Source organism: Phyllobates terribilis, unplaced genomic scaffold, assembly GCF_046119375.1.
Source record: "Phyllobates terribilis strain yellow unplaced genomic scaffold, ASM4611937v1 Scaffold_10__3_contigs__length_209671492, whole genome shotgun sequence".
Classification (NCBI taxonomy): Eukaryota; Metazoa; Chordata; class Amphibia; order Anura; family Dendrobatidae; genus Phyllobates; species Phyllobates terribilis.
The window spans coordinates 156,510,566-156,537,191 of NW_027362770.1; the positions used below are offsets into that span (position 1 = coordinate 156,510,566).

At 45.9% G+C, this 26,626-nt stretch overlaps 1 long non-coding RNA gene across 1 annotated transcript; it reads left to right on the forward strand.

Annotated features, from left to right (window-relative positions):
• The first annotated feature begins 539 nt into the window (after nt 1-539).
• On the forward strand, nt 540-24,807 carry LOC141164176 (uncharacterized). Its single transcript, XR_012250864.1, has 3 exons — nt 540-626; nt 22,813-22,959; nt 24,698-24,807. It is a non-coding gene; the product is annotated as an uncharacterized lncRNA (long non-coding RNA).
• Nucleotides 24,808-26,626: the final 1,819 nt, after the last annotated feature.

Consider the following 26,626-nt stretch of genomic DNA (forward strand, 5'->3'; position numbering starts at 1 on the left):
CAGAACGAAGTTTGGCAGCTTGACCTATGTTATGATGAAACAGGGTGTAACCGCAGCATAAGCCAGACTGTGTGTGTAGGGTAACGTCACTGCCATGCGACATCTTTGCCTGCCATACAAACGTCAGCTGCTGGCCTCTGATTAGCCAGCGGTGTGAATTGCAGTGCAGGGACCCAGCGTGTCACTGCACCGCAACACACTTCAGCTGACTGTGCATCCTCTGGTGCACATCTAACTGCAGTAGGCACTGGCGTCAGCATGGGCCCAGTGGCACTTTCTGCGACCACAAGCATTTCGCCCCTGGGTAATGTATAGGACATGTGATGACTCTATCACCATTGTGGATGTGGTGTGGTGATCGGTGCTGCACTGCCACAGATAAAAGCACAGGATCAATGCTCAGTCAGCACCAATGATAAAATGAATGAGGTCAGCGCTGGGGCAGATTACTAACAGCCAATGCTGTGTACTGGGCGGGCAGAAGGCAGAGCTGCACAATGGAGCCGGGCAGTGCCAGCTCTGGTTGTGGGATTAGAAAAGAAAGCACAGGGAGTTGCCCAGTCTGGAGAGCAGCATGAAAACAAAAAGGGGTCAGGAAATGAAGTGAAATTACAGAGGAAGGAAAGGTAGAGACCTAAACCATTTATTCAGGTGTTGTACAAATTTTGCTGCCAAGTGGTAAAAGGTGGTTTTGCTGCAAGGTGGTTAAAGATGGTTTTCTGCCAGGTGGTTTCGCAGCCAGGTGGTTTTGCTGCCAGGTGGTAAAAGGTGGTTTTGCTACAGGTGGTAAAAGGTGGTTTTGCTACCAGGTGGTAAAAGATGGTATTGCTGCCAGGTGGTAAAAGATGGTATTGTTGCCAGGTGGTTAAAGATGGTATTGTTGCCAGGTGGTTAAAGATGGTATTGCTGCCAAGTGGTTAAAGATGGTATTGCTGCCAGGTGGTTAAAGATGGTATTGCTGCCAGGTGGTAAAAGATGGTATTGTTGCCAGGTGGTTAAAGATGGAATTGCTGCCAGGTGGTTAAAGATGGTATTGCTGCCAGGTGGTTAAAGATGGTATTGTTGCCAGGTGGTTAAAGATGGTATTGCTGCCAGGTGGTTAAAGATGGTATTGCTGCCAGTTGGTTAAAGATGGTATTGCTGCCAGGTGGTTAAAGATGGTGTTGTTGCCAGGTGGTTAGAGATGGTATTTCTGCCAGGTGTTTAAAGGTGGTATTGCTGCCAGGTGGTTAAAGGTGTTATTGCTGCCAGGTGTTTAAAGGTGGTATTGCTGCCAGGTGTTTAAAGATGGTATTGCTGCCAGTTGGTTAAAGATGGTATTGCTGCCAGGTGGTTAAAGATGGTATTGCTGCCAGGTGGTAAAAGATGGTATTGCTGCCAGTTGGTTAAAGATGGTATTGCTGCCAGGTGGTTAAAGATGGTATTGCTGCCAGGTGGTTAAAGATGGTATTGTTGCCAGGTGGTTAAAGATGGTATTGCTGCCAGGTGGTTAAAGATGGTATTGCTGCCAGTTGGTTAAAGATGGTATTGCTGCCAGGTGGTTAAAGGTGGTATTGCTGCCAGGTGTTTAAAGGTGGTATTGCTGCCAGGTGTTTAAAGGTGGTATTGTTGCCAGGTGGTAAAAGGTGGTTTTGCTGCCAGGTGGTAAAAGGTGGTTTTCCTATATAGAGTGGAGATATAACAAACAATAATGTTAAAGCACATTTCAGTCACAAGATATTGATGAACTATCCTCAGTACCTACAATATATCATAAAAGTGAGCACACCCCTAAGTGTAAATGGCAACAAGGAGAAGCCGTGTGCTGCTGGAAAATTACACGTTTGAAGAATAGGACGGCCGCTCAGCCCTGTTAAGCTGGATACACATGGGGGGTGAAGGAGAATTAAAAAAAACGCAAAAGGATGCGAAAAATAAATCTCCTGTTGGGCTGAGTGTATATTAACAATAACTATACAGATCTGGAGCTTTGTGTAAAACATTGTCATTGGGGGAATGATGTGTTAAATGCCCAAATGCAGACAAAGAACAGCAGACATAGAAAACTGTTTCAGATCCAGATTGACTACCATGAATGATAATAGTCAGTAATAAGTTAGTAAATGTTTAGCGCACTGGAAATTTCAATCTTAAAAGGAGAGGCAACATATTATAGAATGACGGTGAGCCCTGGGGGTGACATGTACGGAATGGATCTTGTATACTCACTGCTTTACATTCTGCAGCAGAAATAGGACAAGAAGGATAGAAGCCTAAAAGAAAGATAGAAACAAAGAAATATCAGTGTTAAGAAAAGCATCCTCTATTCCCAGAGATCCCATGATATTGAGTGCACTCGCTTACTCTACATCCTCCACTCCCAGAGATCCCATAATATTGAGTGCACTCGCTTACTCTACATCCTCCATTCCCAGAGATCCCATGATATTGAGTGCACTCGCTTACTCTACATCCTCCATTCCCAGAGATCCCATGATACTGAGTGCACTCACTTACTCTACATCCTCCATTCCCAGAGATCCCATAATATTGAGTGCACTCGCTAACTCTACATCCTCTATTCCCAGAGATCCTGTGATATTGAGTGCACTCACTTACTCTACAGCCTCCATTCCCAGAGATCCCGTGATATTGAGTGCACTCACTTACTCTACAGCCTCCATTCCCAGAGATCCCATGATATTGAGTGCACTCACTTACTCTACAGCCTCCATTCCCAGAGATCCTGTGATATTGAGTGCACTCACTTACTCTACAACCTCCATTCCCAGAGATCCCATGATATTGAGTGCACTCGCTTACTCTACATCTTCCATTCCCAGAGATCCCATGATGTTGAGTGCACTCGCTTACTCTATATCCTCCATTCCCAGAGATCCCATGATACCGAGTATACTCGCTTACTCTACAGCCTCCATTCCCAGAGATCCCCTGATATTGAGTGCACTCGCTTACTCTACATCCTCCATTTCCAGAGATCCCATGATATTGAGTATACTCACTTACTCTACAGCCTCCATTCCCAGAGATCCCATGATACCGAGTATACTCGCTTACTCTACAGCCTCCATTCCCAGAGATCCCCTGATATTGAGTGCACTCACTTACTTTACATCCTCCATTTCCAGAGATCCCCTGATATTGAGTGCACTCGCTTACTCTACAGCCTCCATTCCCAGAGATCCCATGATACCGAGTATACTCGCTTACTCTACATCCTCCATTTCCAGAGATCCCATGATATTGAGTGCACTCGCTTACTCTACATCATCCATTCCCAGAGATCCCATGATATTGAGTGCACTCGCTTACTCTACATCCTCCATTCCCAGAGATCCAATAATATTGAGTGCACTGGCTTACTCTACATCCTCCATTTCCAGAGATCCCATGATATTGAGTGCACTCACTTACTCTACAGCCTCCATTCCCAGAGATCCCATGATACCGAGTATATTCGCTTACTCTACATCCTCCATTCCCAGAGATCCCATAATATTGAGTGCACTCGCTTACTCTACATCCTCTATTCCCAGAGATCCCATGATACCGAGTATACTCGCTTACTCTACATCCTCCATTCCCAGAGATCCCATAATATTGAGTGCACTCGCTTACTCTACATCCTCCATTCCCAGAGATCCCATGATATTGAGTGCACTCGCTTACTCTACATCCTCCATTCCCAGAGATCCTATGATACCGAGTATACTCGCTTACTCTACATCCTCTCTTTCCAGAGATCCCATGATATTGAGTGCACTCGCTTACTCTACATCCTCCATTCCCAGAGATCCCATGATACCGAGTATACTCGCTTACTCTACATCCTCTCTTTCCAGAGATCCCATGATATTGAGTGCACTCGCTTACTCTACATCCTCCATTCCCAGAGATCCCATAATATTGAGTGCACTCGCTTACTCTACATCCTCCATTCCCAGAGATCCCATAATATTGAGTGCACTCGCTTACTCTACATCCTCTATTCCCAGAGATCCCGTGATATTGAGTGCACTCGCTTACTCTACATCCTCCATTCCCAGAGATCCCATAATATTGAGTGCACTCGCTTACTCTACATCCTCCATTCCCAGAGATCCCATAATATTGAGTGCACTCGCTTACTCTACATCCTCTATTCCCAGAGATCCCATAATATTGAGTGCACTCGCTTACTCTACATCCTCCATTCCCAGAGATCCCATAATATTGAGTGCACTCGCTTACTCTACATCCTCCATTCCCAGAGATCCCATGATATTGAGTGCACTCGCTTACTCTACATCCTCCATTCCCAGAGATCCCATGATACCGAGTATACTCGCTTACTCTACATCCTCCATTCCCAGAGATCCCATAATATTGAGTGCACTCGCTTACTCTACATCCTCTATTCCCAGAGATCCCATAATATTGAGTGCACTCGCTTACTCTACAGCCTCTATTCCCAGAGATCCCGTGATATTGAGTGCACTCACTTACTCTACATCCTCTATTCCCAGAGATCCCATGATACCGAGTGCACTCGCTTACTCTACATCCTCCATTCCCAGAGATCCCATGATACCGAGTATACTCGCTTATTCTACAGCCTCCATTCCCAGAGATCCCGTGATATTGAGTGCACTCACTTACTCTACATCCTCTATTCCCAGAGATCCCGTAATATTGAGTGCACTGGCTTACTCTACATCCTCTATTCCCAGAGATCCCATGATACCGAGTGCACTCGCTTACTCTACATCCTCCATTCCCAGAGATCCCATGATACCGAGTATACTCGCTTATTCTACAGCCTCCATTCCCAGAGATCCCATGATATTGAGCGCACTCACTTACTCTACATCCTCTATTCCCAGAGATCCCATAATATTGAGTGCACTGGCTTACTCTACATCCTCTATTCCCAGAGATCCCATGATACCGAGTGCACTCGCTTACTCTACATCCTCCATTCCCAGAGATCCCATGATACCGAGTATACTCGCTTATTCTACAGCCTCCATTCCCAGAGATCCCGTGATATTGAGTGCACTCACTTACTCTACATCCTCCATTCCCAGAGATCCCATGATATTGAGTGCACTTGCTTACTCTACATCCTCTCTTTCCAGAGATCCCATGATATTGAGTGCACTCGCTAACTCTACATCCTCCATTCCCAGAGATCCCATGATATTGAGTGCACTTGCTTACTCTACATCCTCTCTTTCCAGAGATCCCATGATATTGAGTGCACTCGCTAACTCTACATCTTCCATTCTCAGAGATCCCATGATATTGAGTGCACTCGCTTACTCTACATCCTCTATTTCCAGAGATCCCATGATATTGAGTGCACTCGCTAACTCTACATCCTCAATTCCCAGAGATCCCATGATACTGAGTATAATCGCTTACTCTACATCCTCCATTCCCAGAGATCCCATGATACCGAGTATACTCGCTTACTCTACAGCCTCCATTCCCAGAGATCCCGTGATATTGAGTGCACTCGCTTACTCTACAGCCTCCATTCCCAGAGATCCCATGATATTGAGTGCACTCGCTTACTCTACATCCTCCATTCCCAGAGATCCCATGATATTGAGTGCACTCGCTAACTCTACATCCTCCATTCCCAGAGATCCCAAGATATTGAGTGCACTCGCTTACTCTACATCCTCTATTTCCAGAGATCCCATGATATTGAGTGCACTCGCTAACTCTAAATCCTCAATTCCCAGAGATCCCATGATACTGAGTATAATCGCTTACTCTACATCCTCCATTTTCAGAGATCCCATGATATTGAGTGCACTCGCTAACTCTACATCCTCCATTCCCACAGATCGCATGATATTGAGTATACTCGCTTACTCTACATCCTCCATTCCCAGAGATCGCATGATATTGAGTGCACTCGCTAACTCTACATCCTCCATTCCCAGAGATCGCATGATATTGTGTGCACTCACTTACTCTACATCCTCCATTCCCAGAGATCCCAAGATATTGAGTGCACTCGCTTACTCTACATCCTCTATTTCCAGAGATCCCATGATATTGAGTGCACTCGCTAACTCTAAATCCTCAATTCCCAGAGATCCCATGATACTGAGTATAATCGCTTACTCTACATCCTCCATTTTCAGAGATCCCATGATATTGAGTGCACTCGCTAACTCTACATCCTCCATTCCCACAGATCGCATGATATTGAGTATACTCGCTTACTCTACATCCTCCATTCCCAGAGATCGCATGATATTGAGTGCACTCGCTAACTCTACATCCTCCATTCCCAGAGATCCCATGATATTGTGTGCACTCACTTACTCTACAGCCTCCATTTCCAGAGATCTCATGATACTGAGTGCTCTTGCTTACTCTACAAATATGTCCAGAAGACTCATGAAATGTGAGCGGATCTACTGTTCTTCTTGGACAGTAGGCAAGTAGCACAGTTTATAGTCTGTCCTGGTCACCATCTGAATGAATTAAAATGCCCGGTACTTCAGCTCGTACCATTCAAGTGAATAAAACCGCCATCGATTAACTCTTCACTGACATCCACTATACATGTAGGGTGCAAGTCGGTAGCAGGTGTATGGAGCGGGCTCTGGGGGAGAGCTCGCCCCATGACCAACAAATAATGGCTGTGACACACAGCCAGAACCTACCTATAACAGCCTAGGCTGTTAACCTATTAAATACCATGGTCAAACTCTGACAGCGGCATTAATATTGCGTCGGCATTGGGGCATCATAATACGTGCCGATATAAAGTGATCGCAGGATGCAGATGAAGACCTCTTTGCCCATCATCACGGAGAAACCCAGCCAGTCCGTTGTGGTAAAATAAATGGTGTCATTCAAAAGTACAACTCGTCCTGCAAAAACTCATGCCCTCATACGTCTATGTGGACAGAAAAAAGTTATGGCTCTTGGAGGAAGGGGAGGAAAATACAAAAACGCAAAAAACGGAAACTGGCCATGTCCAGAAGGGGTTAGACAATGCTTGTCTATTCTAGGGATAGGACATGAACTTTCTAGTCCCAGGAGAAGGCTTTTACCTCTAGTAATTACTATCCCAGACTTGAGCTCGGGCAGGAGGTAGAACTATAGGCCGCACATTACTATAAGACGCAGCCCAGGTTTAGAGAGCAGAAAAGAGATTTCCTATTAATTAAAGTTTCCCTGTGGTATAAAGACGTGGAGGGGTTAATATCACTAACTTTACTACACAAGGGGAGAATAAGGAGGCAATGGATCTATTCTGAGCTCTTACCTGCTCCTGATGGTCTTCTTCTTCCCTTTGATATTGGTCTTCTTCCTACAATACATGAAACATATATCATGTCATGGAAATGTGCAGTAACGGGGGATTAGGATCTGTAAAGGTTCCTTCTCAGGAGTGTGGCGGACAGAGGAAATTCCCCAGTTTCTCACTCCAACCCAAATACTTTCTTAGCACAATATGTCCATTTCCTCCATCACACAGATAAAGGGGTCTCCCAGGATTAAAATACTGATGACCAATCGTTAGGATCTGCCCCCAATTCCAGGGAAGCAGACGTCCGGATCCAGATGGAGATCCCACTGATTAGCTGACCCTGACTGTTACACCTGTGCAGATCGGGGGTCACAGGGCCTACATACATTAATGCTTGGTTCAGATGTCCATGGAGTGCGGTCTGAGTACAGACCCCCATCACTGACCGCCCAAACATGACCTCCCCATAGCCAAACACTGAGACAGCAACACTATCAGAAGGATTTGTTTAGTTGGACTAAAATGGACAAAATGGTGTAAAATACTAAAAGAGACATTGTCACATGCTAAATCCTGTACTGCAGCAATGAATGTGACCGCTGCAGCTAATCGCTGTCCTTGTGCCATTTACCATCTTTGGTCAATTGTTTTATATTGGAAAACCACATTAATGTGACTGATATGGGAGGAATGAGAATAAGTGATGTTGCAGCTACGTTCCATTTCTATTATAGGTACACATCTATATCTTCTATTAACAGTAAATTTCTGCACTTACGGAACTGCGATCTTCTCGTTGACCGCGTCCTCCATTATCTCTTCTGGGGTCTCCTCCCTATAGGACATGAAACAGAGATCATCCTATGTGTTAGGCGAGAGCAATAAATACCAGGGTCACTACAAATACTGTCCTCCACCAGCGGGTCAGAGAAAACACAACCTTGTATAATGTATCAGGCGGGTCAGATAGTGTTATATTTCCAGAAATAACATACGTACTCGATGGATCCAAGGGTCGGACGCCAGACAGGTTTTGGAAACCTATCAGGAATGAAAGTCCATGGAGTAGTCAGGATTTTGTGGATCCATCTTTAGGAGAAGTGAAGAAAAGAAAATTAGTGACAAAGATTTCACAACAGCGAATGTATCACAGCGACCTCAGACCCGCAATGATCCGACAAAGGTGACATATCGGGGCGATCGCACCACTTAGGATGTATTGTGACTGCAGGGGGCGCCACTCTCTAATAACAGCTTCCTCTCCCTGCAGCTTCGTTCTCAGCTCAGGATGATGAAGGGTTAAATAATGTGTTTTTTTACTGGACCCTTTAGTTTTTGATACAGTCCAAGGCCCACATTTATCAAAGTAATTTAACCAGAATTCTGGCATAAATTGAATTAAAAAGTCACAACATTATGGCACAACTTGGAGTTGCTCAAAATTTTGCAACTTTTGGCGTTTTCACATCAGTTTTTCCCAGTTCCGTCAAAATGGGCATAGCTGTGACAGAACAGGGGTGCAGCAGGGGCGTCACACCACTGCTCATCTAATACATGACATGCTGTGGCATTCCCTACTCCAGACTAAGACTGGAGTAAGATTTCTGGCGTGGCGCACAGAGGTGCTCGCCACTCGTCAGATGCTCCTGATTCATTGATTCATGACGAGCGAGACACCCCCTCATGGATCAGGAGAGTCTGACGCCACTACGTCCCCTCATCAAGACTTGATGTATCAGGACCTTAGTTTTTCTTTTTTAATATAACTCCGATGCAGTTTTTTGTGCTATTAACAAAAGTAACTGTTTCTTAAAGTTAAAATTAGTCAAGTCATTAAGGGGTTAAATTGCACTTTTAGAAGGAATAAGAATGGTTTTCAGCAATTACTTTCTATTTCATCTGCACTTGTGATTACATGTGGGGTCCGGTGCTCTTATAGTATCACATTCCTACATCGTACACCCAGCTGTGACCGACAGAAAGGAAGGTGATGTGTTGTGAAGGGCACTGAGTGGTCTATCACAGTAGAATACCCCCGTATGTGACTCACCTCCACACTATATATTCCCGTAGTATGACACCCAGCGATGCTCCCCCATACAGTATGATGACCCAGTGATTACACCCCACGATGCTCCCCCATACAGTATGATGGCCCAGTGATGACACCCCACGATGCTCCCCCATACAGTATGATGGTCCAGTGATTACACCCCACGATGCTCCCCCATACAGTATGATGGCCCAGTGATTACACCCCACGATGCTCCCCCATACAGTATGATGACCCAGTGATTACACCCCACGATGCTCCCCCATACAGTATGATGGCCCAGTGATTACACCCCACGATGCTCCCCCATACAGTATGATGGCCCAGTGATGACACCCCACGATGCTCCCCCATACAGTATGATGACCCAGTGATTACACCCCACGATGCTCCCCCATACACTATGATGGCCCAGTGATTACACCCCACGATGCTCCCCCATACAGTATGATGACCCAGTGATTACACCCCACGATGCTCCCCCATACAGTATGATGGCCCAGTGATGACACCCCACGATGCTCCCCCATACAGTATGATGACCCAGTGATGACACCCCACGATGCTCCCCCATACAGTATGATGACCCAGTGATTACACCCCACGATGCTCCCCCATACAGTATGATGACCCAGTGATTATACCCCACGATGCTCCCCCATACAGTATGATGGCCCAGTGATTACACCCCACGATGCTCCCCCATACAGTATGATGACCCAGTGATTATACCCCACGATGCTCCCCCATACAGTATGATGGCCCAGTGATTACACCCCACGATGCTCCCCCATACAGTATGATGGCCCAGTGATTACACCCCACGATGCTCCCCCATACAGTATGATGACCCAGTGATGACACCCCACGATGCTCCCCCATACAGTATGATGGTCCAGTGATTACACCCCACGATGCTCCCCCATACAGTATGATGGCCCAGTGATTACACCCCACGATGCTCCCCCATACAGTATGATGACCCAGTGATTACACCCCACAATGCTCCCCCATACAGTATGATGACCCAGTGATGACACCCCACGATGCTCCCCCATACAGTATGATGACCCAGTGATTACACCCCACGATGCTCCCCCATACAGTATGATGACCCAGTGATGACACCCAGCGATGCTCCCCCATACAGTATGATGGCCCAGTGATGACACCCAGCGATGCTCCCCCATACAGTATGATGGCCCAGTGATGACACCCAGCGATGCTCCCCCATACAGTATGATGGCCCAGTGATGACACCCCACGATGCTCCCCCATACAGTATGATGGCCCAGTGATGACACCCCACGATGCTCCCCCATACAGTATAATGACCCAGTGATTACACCCCACGATGCTCCCCCATACAGTATGATGACCCAGTGATTACACCCCACGATGCTTCCCCATACAGTATGATGACCCAGTGATGACACCCAGCGATGCTCCCCCATACAGTATGATGACCCAGTGATGACACCCAGCGATGCTCCCCCATACAGTATGATGGCCCAGTGATGACACCCAGCGATGCTCCCCCATACAGTATGATGGTCCCGTGATGACACCCAGCGATGCTCCCCCATACAGTATGATGGCCCAGTGATGACACCCCACGATGCTCCCCCATACAGTATGATGGTCCAGTGATTACACCCCACGATGCTCCCCCATACAGTATGATGGCCCAGTGATTACACCCCACGATGCTCCCCCATACAGTATGATGGCCCAGTGATTACACCCCACGATGCTCCCCCATACAGTATGATGACCCAGTGATGACACCCCACGATGCTCCCCCACACAGTATGATGACCCAGTGATTACACCCCACGATGCTCCCCCATACAGTATGATGACCCAGTGATGACACCCAGCGATGCTCCCCCATACAGTATGATGGCCCAGTGATGACACCCAGCGATGCTCCCCCATACAGTATGATGGCCCAGTGATGACACCCCACGATGCTCCCCCATACAGTATGATGACCCAGTGATGACACCCCACGATGCTCCCCCATACAGTATGATGACCCAGTGATTACACCCCACGATGCTCCCCCATACAGTATGATGACCCAGTGATGACACCCAGCGATGCTCCCCCATACAGTATGATGACCCAGTGATGACACCCAGCGATGCTCCCCCATACAGTATGATGGCCCAGTGATGACACCCAGCGATGCTCCCCCATACAGTATGATGGTCCCGTGATGACACCCAGCGATGCTCCCCCATACAGTATGATAGCCCAGTGATTACACCCCACGATGCTCCCCCATACAGTATGATGACCCAGTGATTACACCCCACGATGCTCCCCCATACAGTATGATGGCCCAGTGATTAAACCCCACGATGCTCCCCCATACAGTATGATGGCCCAGTGATTACACCCCACGATGCTCCCCCATACAGTATGATGACCCAGTGATGACACCCCACGATGCTCCCCCATACAGTATGATGGCCCAGTGATGACACCCAGCGATGCTCCCCCATACAGTATGATGGCCCAGTGATGACACCCAGCGATGCTCCCCCATACAGTATGATGACCCAGTGATTACACCCCACGATGCTCCCCCATACAGTATGATGGCCCAGTGATTACACCCCACGATGCTCCCCCAAACAGTATGATGGTCCAGTGATGACACCCCACGATGCTCCCCCATACAGTATGATGGCCCAGTGATGACACCCCACGATGCTCCCCCATACAGTATGATAGCCCAGTGATTAAACCCCACGATGCTCCCCCATACAGTATGATGGCCCAGTGATTACACCCCACGATGCTCCCCCATATAGTATGATGGTCCAGTGATGACACCCCGCGATGCTCCCCCATACAGTATGATGGCCCAGTGATGACACCCCACGATGCTCCCCCATATAGTATGATGGCCCAGTGATGACACCCCACGATGCTCCCCCATACAGTATGATGGCCCAGTGATGACACCCCACGATGCTCCCCCATACAGTATGATGGCCCAGTGATGACACCCCACGATGCTCCCCCATACAGTATGATGGCCCAGTGATTACACCCCACGATGCTCCCCCATACAATATGATGACCCAGTGATGACACCCTGCGATGCTACCACATACAGTATGATGGCCCAGTGATTACACCCCACGATGCTCTTCCATACAGTATGATGGCCAAGTGATGACACCCCGCGATGCTCCCCCATACAGTATGATGGTCCAGTGATTACACCCCACAATGCTCCCCCATACAGTATGATGGTCCAGTAATTACACCCCACGATGCTCCCCCATACAATATGATGACCCACTGATGACACCCCGCGATGCTCCCCCATACAGTATGGTAGCCCAGTGATGACACACCGCGATGCTCCCCCATACAGTATGATGGCCCAGTGATTGCACCCCACGATGCTCTTCCATACAGTATGATGGCCAAGTGATTACACCCCACGATGCTCCCCCATACAGTTTGATGGCCCAGTGATTACACCCCGCGATGCTCCCCCATACAGTATGATGGCCCAGTGATGGCACCCCACAATGCTCCCCCATACAGTATGATGGCCCAGTGATTACACCCCGCGATGCTCTTCCATACAGTATGATGGCCCAGTGATTACACCCCACGATGCTCCTCCATACAGTATGATGGCCAAGTGATTACACCCCTCGATGCTCCCCCATACAGTATGATGGCCCAGTGATGACACCCCACGATGCTCCTCTATATAGTATGATGGCCAAGTGATTACACCCCGCGATGCTCCTCCATACAGTTTGATGGCCCAGTGATGACACCCCACGATGCTACTCTATATAGTATGATGGTCCAGTGATTACACCCCGCGATGCTCCTCCAAACAGTATGATGGCCCAGTGATTACACCCCACGATGCTCCCCCATACAGTATGATGGCCCAGTGATTACACCCCGCGATGCTCCTCCATACAGTATGATGGTCCAGTGATTACACCCCACGATGCTCCCCCATACAGTATGATGGCCCAGTGATTACACCCCGCGATACTCCTCCATACAGTATGATGGTCCAGTGATTACACCCCACGATGCTCCCCCATACAGTATGATGGTCCAGTGATGACACCCCGCGATGCTCCCCCATACAGTATGATGGCCCAGTGATTACACGCCATGATGCTCCCCCATACAGTATAATGATCCAGTGCTGCATTCCCACCCAAAGGATAATACCTACAGCACACACATTATGATGCCCCTACTCATGACGCCCCAAAATTTGCATCCACATACAGTATGCTGCCCCAAGGCTTTCATCTCGCAGAATGATGCCCCACAGTATAATGCCCCAAGATACTCCTCCACACTCAGCCCAATGCATAATAAAGCCCTCACCAGTGCCCAGCCTCAAAACACACAGAATAGTGCAATAGCTAAAAACAAAAAATCTCGCAAAGCATTGTTCCCATGATGAGCATGAATCTACAGGCTGCTCTGATCTATACTGTGTGGCTGGACGTTACAGGCGTAATCTAGAGACATCACTGTGTCTGCTGCACCAGACCTGAGACAGTGCAGAGAGCACAGGCTGTGTGGTGGTGTAGGGAGCTGACGGCTCTCTGCTCCACTATTCAACCATATCTATGAGGATACAGATTAAACATGTGCCGACCTCCTGAGACAGTACAGAGAGCACAGGCTGTGTGGTGGTGCAGGGAGCTGACGGCTCTCTGCTCCACTATTCAACCATATCTATGAGGATACAGATTAAACATGTGCCGACCTCCTGAGACAGTACAGAGAGCACAAGCTGTGTGATGGTGCGGGGAGCTGACGGCTCTCTGCTCCACTATTCAACCATATCTATGAGGATACAGATTAAACATGTGCCGACCTCCTGAGACAGTGCAGAGAGCACAGGCTGTGTGATGGTGCGGGGAGCTGACGGCTCTATATTCCACTATTCAACCATATCTATGAGGATACAGATTAAACATGTGCTGACCTCCTGAGACAGCGCAGAGAGCACAGGCTGTGTGATGGTGCAGGGAGCTGACGGCTCTCTGCTCCACTATTCAACCATATCTATGAGGATACAGATTAAACATGTGCTGACCTCCTGAGACAGTGCAGAGAGCACAGGCTGTGTGATGGTGCAGGGAGCTGATGGTTCTCTGCTCCACTATTCCACCATATCTATGAGGATACAGATTAAACATGTGCCGACCTCCTGAGACAGTGCAGAGAGCACAGGCTCTGTGATGGTGCGGGGAGCTGACGGCTCTCTGCTCCACTATTCAACCATATCTATGAGGATACAGATTAAACATGTGCCGACCTCCTGAGACAGTGCAGAGAGCACAGGCTGTGTGGTGGTGCGGGGAGCTGACGGCTCTCTGCTCCACTATTCAGCCATGTCTATGAGGATACAGATTGGGTATGTGCTGACCTCCTGAGACAGCTTCCCCAAATACAGGATCCTAGACAGGGGCTATGCTATAGAAAGTATACATACTTATAATTATATGTCGTGTTTTTCTAAAGGAGCCAAAGGAAAATGCTGGCTCATGTTGTATTTCTCCTGGTGCCCATATTACAGGGTCCGATAAATACAATCCATCTGAATCATGTGTCCTATAAACCTCCTAGACTGAGACATGACTTTCACACCCTGAATGACAACCATCAGTGTAGACAGGTACATAGTGTGTGCAGAAAGGTTTTATATCATCTCTACCTGGAAAAAAAAAGGCACTTACAAAGATTTTTCCATCCTGCACAGTTCTTTCTCTTCCATTTCTATTTTGTCTGCTAACAGTTCCCATCTGTGGTACATGGAACATATATCATCATCTCATATGTAAAGGTAGAAATATCAGCAATATGAAGAGAATTAGTGAACAAATTCTGCCTTTTCGCCTCCATTCAAAATACTTTGCCAACATTTTCCATCTGTCTCGCAAATGATACAATTTTGTCTATGTGGAGCTACCACTGGAGGGCGCTCACTGTATCACTGTACATGGACAGAAGAAACCTATAAGGCTGGCGGCATAGATAGACCTTATGGTCCAACTGCCCGAATTATTTACTTTTAATATACGTCGATCCCAGACTTATTTAATGATATAATGACTAGGAAATTTTCCTTTTTTGAACCTTCATTTCTTACTTCTAGTCTTCCAGGAGCCATGTCCTTTTATTTTTTGGTCTACATAATCATTTGAGGACTTGATTTTTTGCATGTTGAGTTGTATTTTTGAATTACACCAATCACTTTACCATACAATGTACTGAAAACAGGAAAATGGCCTGGCGATATTATTCTCTAGGGCGGTATTACTCTGTAGGGCGGTATTACTCTGTAGGCCGGTATTATTCTGTAGGGCGATATTATTCTCTAGGGCGGTATTACTCTGTAGGCCGGTATTACTCTGTAGGCCGGTATCATTCTGTAGGCCGGTATTATTCTGTAGGCCGGTATTATTCTGTAGGGCGGTGTTACTCTTTAGGGCGGTGTTACTCTTTAGGGCGGAATTATTCTGTAGGGCGGTATTACACTTTAAAGCGGTATTATTGTGTAGGGTGGTATTACTCTGTAGGACGGTACTACTTTTAAGGGCGGTATTACTCTTTAGGGCGGTATTACTCTTTAGGGCGGTGTTACTCTTTAGGGCGGTATTACTCTTTAGGGCGGTATTACTCTGTAGGGCGGTGTTACTCTGTAGGGCGGTGTTACTCTTTAGGGCGGTATTATTCTTTAGGGCGGTATTATTCTGTAGGTCAGTTCAAATACAGTGACCGCAAACTTATAAGATTTATTTTAGGATTTAATGTTTAATAATTATGTAAAACTTTGTAAATAATAAATGTTTTGTGGCCCCATTTTCTGAGCCCTGTAGCTGTAGACCGGAGCTTTCTTTTTTATTGATACCATTTTGGTGCACAAACGACATTTCAATTTATTCTTACTGCATTTTCTATGTGTAGCGCCCCGAGGGTTCGGTCGCTACAGAGGTATTGCATCTGACCCAGAGGTGTGATATCTCACTTCCAGGTGAGGATGGAGTGTGGCTCAGGACCCTAACACCCACATGCACTACACCACATTTCCGGGGGGCAGGGCGACAATGCTCCCGATTGTGAGCATAACTGTCCCTGTCCCTGGCTGGAGTGGGGGGAGGGAACACCTAGAAAGGGGGAACCCAGTAGTCTGTGGGTGGGGAGAGTAGATCCAGGGTGCACTGTATAGAGGAGTATATATGGTGGGCACCATCTTAGAGTCAGGGAGAAAGAGAAGAGAAAGAGAAGGAGAAAGAAGTAGAGAGTGGGAGGGAGCAGAGGCTCTGCATGGGCTCTGCTCCGCAGGCAGGCCAAGTCTCAAGGCCTGGTCCTGGAGGAGAGGAACGGAGAGGAGAGGAATGGAGGAAGCTCTAGGAGAAGACCGAAGGGACCCCAGGGGTGCTGACCGGCTAGCCGCCACCGCACGCCCGCCGCTACCAGAGTAAGGGGGTCAGGCCAAGAAAAGGGAACCGGATCACTCATCTAGTGGAGGAGAGCAACTACCCTCAGCTAGTAACCGGAGGCCGTGGCATTGTACATGCACGGCCCCTAACTACACCCGTTAGGAAAGCACCACATAGGACCCAGGGAAATGGAACAAACGTTTGCCCGCCATGGCCCGAGGCAGCAGGACAGAAACGTGGTCAATTGAGGGGTACGACAGGCCAGAGAAAGGACACACGAAGGGGGTCCTGACAAGCACTCCAAAGGTACCTGGGAGTTGGCCGAGCCCCTCACCTGGTGAGCACAGGACGACGTGGGCAGCCATTACCTGCGCAGAAGTGGCTTGTAGTCTAAAACTGTGAGTAAAGACCCTGGACTGCATCACTGGACTCTGAGTCATTACTGTTGCTCCCGCGCACCATCACCCCCACTATCTGCGCTCACTGCCCTGAGGCTATACTCCTCCCGTGGGGAGTTATACTACCCCCTGCTGCACATACAACATCAGCCTCAGTGATCTGCCCTGCAGCGGCGGTTCTCAGTGACCGCAATCCACGGGTGGCGTAGTCGGACATTTAGAGATTACAAAACCAAAGAAACTGATCCGCCACTGGTTTGACCACCCTGAGCCACGGGACCGGGTCGCCGCCACGGAGACTACAACCCCCAGCATTACACAGAGACCCGGCTCCGGGTATTCCCCTACACACACGGCCCAGGGGGCGCGTCATATGCATCGTACAGCAACCGAAAAAATGATATTCTCGTGTTTCACCTTTTTTCTTTTTGATGTTTTACGTCTGGTTAAAATAATTTTATATCTTGATAGGTCAGATTTTTACTGATGCGATGATATCAAATGTTTTTCTTGTAATTCTTTTTTTTTTTAATATGAAAAGGCGGGGGAGGGGGTGATTAAGACTTTTTTTTTTTTTGTACATATATATTGATAAAAACGACTCGGAAAATGGCGACAATGGGGAATTTTTTTTTTTTTCTCCAAATTTGAGAATGTACAAGGAAACAGATCCGGTAAAAGCCTAATGGTGCAAAATGTGTAATGAAACCAAATTACAAAAATGGCGTTTAGCAACTAAATATATGCATGTAAAAAAAATTGTTCCCCCAGGTGGAAAACGTATACTTTTATTTATTCTCTAATCTATTGTATCCCCCTGTAAAAATACTGTTCATCAGTGAGGGTCTGGGGCACTGAGAAGTCATTACCGATCTCCTGGAATAACCCTTTATCTCCTGGATTCTTTATCATTATCATATTTTGTCCATGGTGGAATAAATATTACGATTTATGGGATTATCTTTGCTTTGCTGGACTGAAAGCTTGGATTGTGAAGTAAATATATATTATTACAGAAGTCACATTAAAAGGAACCTGTCACCCGATAAAGTGCTATTAACCTGCAGATATGGAGTTAATCTGCAGGTTAATAGTGTCCTAAACCTGCCCGGTGCCAGCACTGAGAGTCCCACTGCTGAGAGGAAATGAACGTTATTCCCCCAGCAGCCTCTAGTGATGGTCGGCAGCGGCTGGATCAGTCACCGCTGTGAATAGAGAGTGCCGGCTGTATCCGTCCCTGTACTGACTGACACTGGCTCAGGATTGGGGCCGGCTGTCAGTCATTGCTTTCAGTTACAGCCGCCTCTCTCTATACACAGCGGTGACTGATCCCCCACCGGCACCGCCTATATGACTGGAAGCCGGTGGGAATAAAGCTCATTTCTTCCCAGCAGCGGGGCTCCAAGTGCCGGCACCGGGCAGGTTCATAAAGCTATAAACCTGTCGATTAACCCCATATCTGCTGGTAATAGCATTTTTTCAGGTGACAGATTCCCTTTAAGATAATTGCTCAATTTCCTTTTTTTTCTCACTTGTATTTAATAAGTGAAATAACAATTCCTCTAATGTTTGTAACCCTTAAAAAAACACTTTGGCATCTTTGTAATAAAATATGACACATATCTATTATCTATCTATTATCTATCTATTATCTATCTATCTATTATCTATCTATCTATCATCTATCTATTATCTATTTATCCCTCTATCTATCTATCTATCTATCTATTATCTATCTATAATCTATCAATCATCTATCAATCATCTATCTCATATCTATCTATTATCTATCATCTATCTATTCTCTATCTATTATCTATCATCTATCTATCATCTATCGATTATCTACTATCTATCTATCATCTATTATCTATCTATCTATTATCTATCTATTATCTATCTATCATCTATCTATCATCTATCATCTATCTATTATCTATCATCTATCTATTACCTATCTATTATCTATTATCTATCTATCATCTATCTATCACGTGCAGACAGGATTTATATTATCTGTCCTGAATACAGAGAATCACACATTGGGGAGAAGGAAACATCTATATCATGGCGTCATCTAGAAGGTTTACTTCTATGAGAGCAGTAATTCTCTACACTTACATAGTCACCATGTTCTTCGAGATCAGGTCCGCCAATTCCACATGTGTTTCAGACTCTGGATCCTCACTGGTGTCATCACTATCGTACAAGGAAGATACATCAACTTATAATAAATGGTCAGAAACTCAATAGTACAAGCAAATATAAGAAGCTTTGTCATCTATTTTATTAGAGAAACCTGCTTCCGTCTCCACTTATGAGCCACTTCTGCTCCCCCCGCCTCCTGAACTCACTGTCTACTCTGAAGAAAAAAACACACGTTAAATCTATCTTGGTGAAAGCAAGACAGCCGGTCAGGTCAGTGCGGTGTCTGATTACAATGCCTATTATAGTCTGTAGAGGAGGAAGGGTGAAGGGCAGAGGGAGAAAACAGGAAGCGAGAGACACAGAAACATAGTGCTGCAGCCAGATAGGAGCTTAACTTATCCAAGAGCTGGATGCACAGCTAGACTGCTGAGTACAGAGCTGGATGCACAGCTAGACTGCTGAGTACAGAGCTGGATGCACAGCTAGACTGCTGAGTACAGAGCTGGATTCACAGCTAGACTGCTGAGTACAGAGCTGGATTCACAGCTAGACTGCTGAGTACAGAGCTGGATTCACAGCTAGACTGCTGAGTACAGAGCTGGATTCACAGCTAGACTGCTGAGTACAGAGCTGGATTCACAGCTAGACTGCTGAGTACAGAGCTGGATGCACAGCTAGACTGCTGAGTACAGAGCTGGATGCACAGCTAGACTGCTGATTACAGAGCTGGATTCACAGCTAGACTGCTGAGTACAGAGCCGGATGCACAGCTAGACTGCTGAGTACAGAGCTGGATGCACAGCTAGACTGCTGAGTACAGAGCTGGATTCACAGCTAGACTGCTGAGTACAGAGCTGGATTCACAGCTAGACTGCTGAGTACAGAGCTGGATTCACAGCTAGACTGCTGAGTACAGAGCTGGATGCACAGCTAGACTGCTGAGTACAGAGCCGGATGCACAGCTAGACTGCTGAGTACAGAGCTGGATGCACAGCTAGACTGCTGAGTACAGAGCTGGATTCACAGCTAGACTGCTGAGTACAGAGCTGGATTCACAGCTAGACTGCTGAGTACAGAGCTGGATTCACAGCTAGACTGCTGAGTACTGCTGCTGCTTCTAAACATGCGTTAAGTAGAGAAAAATTATGAGGAATCGTTCTGTATGTGTGTGCTTTGCATAGGAGACATCATAACAGTGAGTCTCTGCTCTCTAGATCAGAGACAACTGAACATGAGAGAGGTGAACACTAGTGAAAAATAAAGGACACAAGTCATCTAATGGCCAGAAATAGTGTTATTCCTCATGTATACACCTAACTTCAGAAGAATGTTCTCTGGATGGCTGGAGGACCCAGCGGTCGGACCCCCGGCTAGGTTGGGACCAACCCCTACAGCTATAATTGCAATGAATATGTTCTATGCAATGTTATTGGCTTCAGCTATCACCCATTAGGTAAAGATGAATCGGCAGCACTACAAGTCTCAGTGTAGCTCTGGACTAAATGTAAGAATTGTTAAATCTATGAATGTAGTTATTAGGATTTTTGATGAGCATTGATGCCTGGAGTGGACACAGACAGAAAAGTGCCCGATGCAGGAATAATATCTGGGCCTCTGTATCCAATAGCTCATCATAATGCATCATTCTTATGAAAGTGACCCCCTTAGCTCTGGGACCCCTGTGCATCTACAGAGGCTGCACCAGTGCTATGTCCACCTCTGATTGGTGCCTTCCCAATCCATCTCAGATATTAAGCCATCATATTAAATCACACAATTTAGAGTAACCATCATTTTATTTATTTTTTCTCGTGAATCAATAGTACATGTGAAAATAAGAAACTTGTAATATATCTTATTAAAGAGAAATCTGCTTCTTTCTCCTCCTGAACTAATCGTTCATTCTCAAAATTCTTAATTCACGGGTAAAATCTCTAATTAGTGAACACAAATGTTCCCTTTACTGAGATAGGAGACGACGATTGGTGCTCAGAAAGTTCTATGGAGACCTGGAGCTGTTGTTTCAGGAGAACTTGCAGCAGAATGTCTGTCTGCCTCTAGCTGCTCCATCCTCCTCTTCCTCTCCATAGAGTTTAATAAGCACCAACTGTCATCTCCTACCGCCCATCATTCTGCCTCGGAGTCTGACGGGTCAGAGTAGCGGGCGCGATGATGTCATTACAGAGCGCCCACTGCTCTGAGATGTGCGGTGCTTCACACCACAGACTCAGCAGACCAGAGTATTGGGTGGAACGAGGAGAGGTGAGTATTGTATTTATTTTTTTAAATCAGTGACTGGTGGCCATAATGTATGGGGGTGCATTGTATTGTATGGAGGACCACAGGGGGTGCATTATATTGTATGGAGGACCATGGGGAGTGTATTATACTGTATGGAGGACCATGGGGGTGCATTCTAATGTATGGAGGACCATGAGGGGTGCATTATATTGTATAAATGACCATGTGGGGTGCATTACATTGTATGGAGTACCACGGGAGGTGCATTGTATTGTATGGAAGACCATGGGGGGAGGGCATTATATTGTATGGAGGACCATTGGGGGTGCATTATACTGTATGGAGGACCAAGGGGGTTCATTATATTGTATGGAAGACCATGAGGGAGGGCATTATATTGTATGGAGGACCATGGGGGTGCATTATATTGTATGGAGGTCCATGGGGGTGCATTATATTGTATGGAGATCCATGGGGGTGCATTATATTGTATGGAAGACCATGGGGGGTGCATTGTATTCTATGGAGGACCATTGGGTGGTGCATTATACTGTATGGAGGATCATGGTGGGTGCATTATATTTTATAGAGGACCATGGGAGGTGCATTATATTCTATGGAGGACCATTGGGTGGTGCATTATATTCTATGGAGGACCATGGGGAGTGTATTATACTATATGGAGGATTATGGGGGGTGTATTATAATATATGGAAGCAATTGAAGGTTTTGTGGGGTCTGTCATACAGTTTGTAGGCTATTATACTATTTTGAGGGCTAGTGCAGGCCATTATAAAGTGTGGGGGCCATTATACTGCATGTAGGCCCATTATACTGCATGGAGGGCTTGAAGGGCTGTGTGGGGGTCACAGTTGGGGGATCATACTGTGTTGGGGTCAGCATACTTTGCCTTGACAGTTGAGGTGGGGTACAGTAGGGTCATTATACTGTGCATGTGGAGGAGTTCACCATGGGGGTATCATACTGTGTTTGGGGGACACTTTTGTTGGCATCACACTTTATGGGGCAATGGAAGAGGAATCTAGGACTTCAGCTGGAGGAAAATGACTGTAAAGGCTGGAAAGTTGTAAGATCTGCTCCTTTGTAACTCGGGGTAAAGTGTAATTACCCCACAGTCAGTCAGTGGGGGGAGGGGAGAAACTGTGAGAATATTGATCATTTATCATCCAGAACGTTTGCTTTCATTAGCGCAATAAATCTCAGCACTTACATCATCTGTTCTATCTTCTCCAGGAAGATTGTCTTCTCCTGAATGTCTTCTTTGAGGAAGGTGATACGCTCCTCCCTATTGTACATGGAGAATAGATCTGATAGTGAAATCTACAAACGCCAGGAATTATTCAGCTGTTCAGCAGTATTATAGCGACCATGACACATGTGGTAAGTTCTCCCCTTCTCCCTCCATTCTAGGTCCTTTCTTTGACAACAGTTTTACATTTACTATATTACTCTGTTAAAGGGAAACTGTCAGCAGGTTTTTTGCTATTTAATATTGGAGCAGCTTGATGCAGGGTCAGAGACCCTTATTCCAGCAAGATGTCACCCACTGAGCTGCTTGCTGTAGGTTCAATAAAATCAGTGTTTTATCAGCAGGAGATTATCACTAGAGGACTAGTAAATCTGCTGCCATGTAGTCCTCCACACTCATGAGCTCTGTGTAACTCTGCACCCACTTCTGTTTGGCAGCTTTCTGCCTATGCACAGTGCACGCAGAAAGCAGCCAATCAATGATGTGGGCGGGGCTAGATAGAGCTCAGCATTCAGATAACTGCTAGATCTGCAGCAGAAAAAACAGGGATTTTATTAAAACTGCAGCCAGCAGCCCAGTAAGTGACACATCACTGGAATTAATGCTTTTAGATGGTGAAGGAAAAACTTGGTGATAGATTCTTTTCAATGCGTAGCATCACCCCCTTTAGTCCAGTTAATAATAAACAAAAGAAAAAAAAATACACATATTTGGTATCACCGTGTTCAGTAAAGTCCGATCTATGAAAATATAAAATGAATTGACCCAATCTGTAAAAAGTGTAAAGCAAAAAAATAAATCAAAATGGGAAAATTGCGCGATTTTGATTGCTACAACTCCACAAAAAAAGTACTAAGAAGCGAACGAAGCGTCGTAACTCCCCCAAAATAATATCAATAAAGACATCATGTCACCACGCAAAAAACCACAAGCCCCACATAGCTCCATCCACCAAAAATAATAATGTTACGGGTATTCAAAAATGGAGACTGAAGCTAATATTGTAGTAATTTTTTTTTCACCACTTAAATAAAACAAAAATACAAGTTTGATATTGTTGTAATCGCAGTGACCTGATTGGTCCGGGCATTTGTCCGTGAATAAAGAACGGACATCAGACACAGAAATTCATTATTATATATATGTATAGAGGGAGCATTACGGTCACTATTCTGATTCATGACTTTTCTTATTTCGGACTTACATAATTTGTTCTCTGATTTTCTCTCGATACAAATAAACGCCAAATCCTAAATTGGAGAAATAGAGAAGTTTCCTTATAAATAGCCGAATCTTAAATACCAATTGTATCCATAGTAAATATTTCCATTACCAGCTAATTAACAAATATAAGGTTTTCTCATTAATAATGTATGGGATGGGAGAAGTTGGAAGGAGAGGAAGCTTGTCATAAGAAATCAGACACTTATGTAGGTAGGAAATGGGGAATAATAAGGACGGACAGGAGTGTAAGACAGGTATACTCACTGTAATACTTCTACTACAACCCTCAGAGGAGTTCCGGGCGAGCGGCTGCTTATATAGTCCTCATGATGTCATAATGTCCAGGCAGAGGTCACCATGGCGCCGATCCTGTGATGTCACAACATTCTAGAATGTGCCCTTCAGCCAATGAGATCCAATATAATCATATGTAATAAAGTCTATGGAGGGTTTATAAATGTATGTAAATATTCTGATACAGCAAATTGTTAGAAATAATAGGACCCCCCAACACACCCATGACCACATATGTGCAGAAGCATCTTATAATCCAATGTGTTTCTTATATTGTTATTATACATATACACCATATGGACACACATATAGGGGTGCAGAATTATATAACATCTCATTCTATATCCTTAGGCATTAATTTGGAGTTGGTCCCTTTCTACAAGATTTTGGAAGCGTTTGTGGGAATTTTTGCCCCTTATTTCAGAAGAGCTGATGCTGGATGGGTGGTCCTCCTGACCAGCAATCTTCATCCCAAAGGTGTTGGATGGTGTTGAAGTCCAGGCTCTGTGCAGCCAGTCAGGTTCTTCCACACCAAACTCTCACAACTTTGCCTTTATGGTCCTTGCTTTGTGCATGGCTGTAAGCCATAATCATCAACATTAACAGAAATAAACACGTGAAATAGATCACTCTGTGTGTAATGACTCTATATAATATATCAGCTTCACTTTTTGTATTGAAGAACTAAAATAAATTTACTTTTTGATGATATTCTAATTTAGTGAGATGCACCTGTATATACATTCTCCATCCTGGTTTATATGTCCCTTATTCTGGGACTCATCCTGATATATATCCCCAATGTTCTGCCGCTGTTCTTTAATGTATAGTATAAAATCATCCATTATACTCATCAGGGCCAAAAGTCATGGGGCATAATGAACTCTCCATAGGCCTCCTTACAATATACTGCACAGCCTATAGTCATCCATAAAGTTTTAATGTGCCTCATAGTCACCCATAACGTTTAATGCACAGCCCATAGTCCTCCATAAAGTATAATGCACCTCATAGTCACCCATAACGTATAATGCACAGCCCGTAGTGCTCCATAAAGTATGATGCACAGCCCATAGTCACCCATAAAGTATAATGCACAGCCCATAGTCACCCATAAAGTATAATGCACAGCCCATAGTCCTCCATAAAGTATAATGCACAGCCCATAGTCACCCATAAAGTATAATGCACAGCCCATAGTCACCCATAAAGTATAATGCACAGCCCATAGGCCTCCATAAAGTATAATGAGTCTCATAGTCACCCATAAAGTATAATGCACAGCCCCTAGTGCTCCATAAACTATAATGCACCTCATAGTCACCCATAAAGTATAATGCACAGCCCATAGTCCTCCATACAGTATAATGTACAGCCCTTAGTCCTCCATAAAGTATAATGCACCTCATAGTCCCCCATAACGTATAATGCACAGCCCGTAGTGCTCCATAAAGTGTGATGCACAGCCCATAGTCACCCATAAAGTATAATGCACAGCCCATAGTCACCCATAAAGTATAATGCGTCTCATAGTCACCCATAAAGTATAATGCACAGCCCCTAGTGCTCCGTAAACTATAATGCACCTCATAGTCACCCATAAAGTATAATGCACAGCCCACAGACCTCCATACAGTATAATGTACAGCCCTTAGTCCTCCATAAAGTATAATGCACCTCATAGTCCACCATAAAGTATAATGCACCTCATTGTCCACCATAAAGTATAATGCACAGCCCATAGTCATACATAGTAGTATAATGCACAGCCCATAGTCATCCATAGTAGTATAATGCACAGCCCATAAATCGCCATAAAGTATATGTGGCACCCCAGGGGTCCTGTTGCCACAGCGGCATTGCCTCCCTCAAAAGAGGTAATGCCATGCCTGGAAGCAAGCAGGGGTCCCCTAGTCAGAGGTACTAAACATGCAACATTTTCCTGGCTCCAGACCAGCAAGGGGAGCTCCTCCCCTTGGCAACTGGTATCTGGGGGCGGGGTTAGTGAGTCAGTGTGAGGAGTTGAAGAGAGGATGTTGAGGAGAGAGGAGCTGGGGACTGGAGCTGCGCGGCAATTCACCCCAGAAGCATCAGCACAGAAGAACCGGACACCGGAGTCCGTGGCTGTGGGGCACTGAAGGCCCAGCCGCAGAAACCGGAGGGCAGGAGACTGCAGGTCTCCTGGCCCCATCAGACGCCCGGAGGCTCAGCAGCACCGCAGGGTCCAGCACCGCCACGTGGGAGCGACGCACCAGCAAGGCCCGAGCTGCCTGCCATACG